This window comes from Octopus bimaculoides, chromosome 13 (assembly GCF_001194135.2).
Source record: "Octopus bimaculoides isolate UCB-OBI-ISO-001 chromosome 13, ASM119413v2, whole genome shotgun sequence".
NCBI lineage: Eukaryota > Metazoa > Mollusca > Cephalopoda > Octopoda > Octopodidae > Octopus > Octopus bimaculoides.
In genome coordinates, this window is record NC_068993.1 from 28,780,285 (window position 1) to 28,784,438 (window position 4,154).

At 39.0% G+C, this 4,154-nt stretch overlaps 1 protein-coding gene across 1 annotated transcript in view; it reads left to right on the plus strand.

Annotated features, from left to right (window-relative positions):
* The first annotated feature begins 597 nt into the window (after positions 1-597).
* Positions 598-4,154, plus strand: part of LOC106869322 (MATH and LRR domain-containing protein PFE0570w-like) — a 101,403-nt gene continuing 97,846 nt past the window's right edge. The window contains exon 1 of the mRNA XM_052972392.1: positions 598-1,199. The gene's annotated coding sequence lies outside the window, so the exon portion shown is untranslated. The remainder of the gene's footprint in view (positions 1,200-4,154) is intronic.

The window sequence follows — 4,154 nt, forward strand, 5'->3', positions numbered from 1 at the left end:
GGGAGACAAAGTCCATTTCAAAATATACAGGAATGCTTAAAGAAGGTTGGAAAGACGGTATAGTGACTAAAAGAAATGGAAACATGATGTATTTAATAAAAGGCCAACGAAGGGAGCATAAACGACATTTAAATCAATTGAAAACTAAACATATGGAAGAAAGGAAGGAAATTCCAATGGAAGTTTTTTTACATGTTCGATGGGCCAGCACCAAAAGAGATTGAGCCTAGAAGGAGCAGTAGCAGGAAACGTAAACAGACTGAACGTTTGAAAATAATTCCTAAGCGGAAAAGGTATTGAACTCCCTAAGGAATCAAAATCTCAAAAAGAGAGGTGTTGGAAAGAAAGAAAGAAAAAATAAAAGAAAATAAATTTTGTTTTCTACGGAAGTCGAAATCTCAAGGGAGGTTATGGCGAGATTCACGACACCCTCTCCGAGAATAGACTGACCGAACAGTTATAAACAGTAGCAGTCTGAGTGAGATAGGAAACAGAGTAGGCGTTAATTGAAGGAAGTCGTAAGGTGTCATTTTGGTAGTTTGTTGGAATATCGTTTGTTAGTTCGTGGAAAGTTTGTTGGATTGTTACGTTATTTGTTACCCTGCTTCGTTATATGTTTATTATTACTACAATATTGAGACTGATGGGTGAAAAGAATATTGGTGGAACTTAAAAATTCAAATAGCCACTAAGTTAAAACACAACTGGCCAGACATTGTTGTGTGGAGCCACAAGGAAAAGATATGTTTTGTTGCGGAAATCAGCTGCCCTCTGGGCACCAATGTGGTTAAAAAAATACAAGAGAAAGAGGACAACAATGGACCATTAATAAGGAGTTTCCAAATCAATTCCCAAGATACATTTTCAGTTTCATAGTTGAGTTCTTGGGCAAGTATCTTCTACTATAGCTCTGGGCCAATCAAAACCTTATGAATGGATTTGGTTGGCGGAAACTGAAAGAAGCCCGTCGTATATATGAGGGTCAGCTGAAAAGTTTACAGGCTGAATAAGATACCCTCATGGAATGTGATCAAATGAAGTTTATTTTTCAACGGTTCACACACTTCTTCCATTGGTGTTGTAGTGCTCAGAACCCATTGGTAAAGAACTCAGCAACAGCAGATATCACGTCATCACCATTGCGATACTAGCTCCCAGACAAGTGTTATTTCATGTTTGTGAACAGGAGTGGCTGTGAGGTAAGTAGCTTGCTTCCTAACCACATGGTTCTGGGTTCAGTCCCACTGCGTGGCACCTGGGCAAGTGTCTTCTATAGCCTCGGGCCGACCAAAGCCTTGTGAGTAGATTTGGTAGACAATAACTGAAAGAAGCCCGTCATGTGTGTGTGTGTGTGTGTGTGTGTGTGTGTTTGTCTCTTCCACCCACTCACTTGACAACCGATGTTGGTGTAAAATAGTGGTTCAGCAAAAGAGACTGATAGAATAAGTACTAGGCTTACAAAGAGTAAGTCCTTGGGTCGATTTGTTCGACTAAAGGCAGTGTTCCAGCATGGCCGCAGTCAAATGACTGAAACAAATAAAAGAATAGATAATTAGATGGGACCAGATCAGGAGAATAGGGATGGTGATCAACAAGTTGAAAGCCACAGTCATGCACAGCAGCCGCTAAAACAAGGATTTGTGTGCTGGAGCGTTGTCTTGATAAAACAAGATTCCTTTCGTCAGTTTCCCTAGGCGTTTGGTCTTGATAACCTTTCCTAACTGCCTCAGCAAGTTGGCATAGTACTCTCCATTGATGACATGGCCCTCTTGAACTGAGGCCATCAACTTTTCTCCAGATGAAATGACCATAGCTTTCTCCAGAGCAGGTGAGGAAGGGGTGTTTCCATTGCATGGATTATCTCTGTCTCTGATGCAAAGTGATGAAACCAACGCTCATCCTGGGTCAGGAAACATTCAAGGAAACCAGCTGTATCTGCCTGAAACAATGCCACATTTTCTTGTGATGTGATCAGCCAGGTGTCAGAAGACGTGGCATCCACCAACCAAGTTCATATTCTCAACTCTCTGACGGGATATGCTAATAACATTGGCTATTTAATTTATAAGTCAATTGCCTTTCATCCATCACCATGTGGTGTACAGGATCAATGTTTTTCTTGGTGGTGGCAGTTGCAAGAAGTCCAGATCTTGGGTCGTCTTCAAGACTATCCTTTCCCTCCTAAATTCAGCAGCCCACTTTTGCACAGTTAATAAAGCTGGAACTTCATCCCCTAATGTAGTAACCATGTCAGCATAAAAATCATTGGGGGTTAGACCCCTTTCCTGCCAATACTTGATAACACCACAATGCCAAATTTTGTCCATTTTCAAAAGAAGTCACTACTTGTTACTTTTGAAGTCTTCTTTCAAAAGCCAAATGTCAATTTACCAGGAAAGAAACAATGCAGTTATTAATGAGTTGAAATTATTGCACGCAAGATTTCACAACTCTAGTAATACTCCTTCATAGTGAGCTTATGAACTTTTCAGCTAGCCCTTGCATATGTAGCTGTGTCTTTGTCCCTTAGTGTTGTTCTGTTTACGTCCCTGTAACTTAGCGCTTCGGCAAAAGATCAACAGAATAAATGCCAGGCTTTAAAAATAAGTACTGTTGGGGGGTGGGTGATTCGTTCTACTAAACCTCATCAAGGCGGTGCAGTCCAAAAACTGAAACAAGTAAAAAGTAAATCAAGGTGGCCAGAAGCTATATTTTACGGACACCCCGCCCTACTTTTAATAAGACATTAAATGAAACTTATTTTAGGGAGATAATTTATGTATATAAACATACCACTTTTTCTTTTTTTAAATGGTAAGTTTTAAGTATAAAAATATAAAATAGGCTTTTATTAAATTTTTCAAAAACACATCTCACGAAATCCAAATATGTTTTCATAAAAACCTGGGTTCCTTCGGAACCCACTTTAAGAAACGCTGGCATATGAGATAGAGAGATGGGTTTCAGTAAAAAAGGGAAGAATGGTATAGGATCTGAGAAAAGTGTAAGTTGAGGAAAATGATGATTGAGTAAGGATGAGAACGAAAATATAATGAATGGAAGGAACAAATAGAGGAAAACAAAGAGCAGGAATAGAAAGTGTAAGAGAGTTAATCATAGAGTAAGAGACAGGAGTAGAATGATAGGAATAATTTGGACATAGCTTGTCAGGGTAGAATTTAGAAAGAAATGACAATTTAGAGTTGCGGTATAGGGACAAGAGTGCTGACAGTGTAAGGAAGTTAGTGTGCAACGTGGATGTGAATGTATGTGTGTATGAGAGAGAGAAAGAGAGAGAAGAGGGAGAGAGAGAGAGAGAGAGAAGACTATTGTTAAGATGAAAGATACAGTACATGGAAAAAAAAACTGTTTGAGAAAAGTGTGAGAGCAAAAGAGAAGACAATATGTAATAGAGAGAAGGACGTGAGTGTGAAGGAGAGAGTGTGAGGAAAAAGTATATGTGAAAGAGAGCGAGACAGTGAGTGAGGAGACGGTGTGTGGTGAGTGTGACTAGAGAAAACCGCGGGTATGTATTATATAAAGTGAAATAGTGTATGCGTATGATAGAATGAAGTGATGGGCGGCGACCATAAGCTTTTTCTTTTTTTTTTTATTTACGTATTTTCACCAGTCTTCCTTTATAGAATAAAATCACAACTTGCTACATACATATAAAGGTTAACACCGCGCGCGCGCACGAACACACACACACACACACACACACAAACAATAATGGTAATTTCAAACGAATGTCACTCCTATCTAGTGATCACTGATATTTTGGAATGATAAACCGACGGAGTGCGTAAAAAACTGAGAGAAAGAGAGAGAGAGAGACTGTATATCTATTAGTTAAGGTGGTAGTGGTGTGTATGTATGTACATGTATATGTGAGTGTGGACACAGACATATTAAACCCACTAAGAGAGAAACAGAAAAATCAGCAGTAAGCGTGCCTTTTTTTTTTTAAACACTTACACACATACCCCAATGTTTCTGTAGGTGTCTAAGAACAACACTACCGCCACTACTAAATTTACTATTAAACAACTCACAAGCCAAGTATTGGTCTACGTATCATACCTACTGCCTATCCTAAAGTTATTTCACGGAAATTATACTCACCCACCACGTGTGTGTATATATATATATAT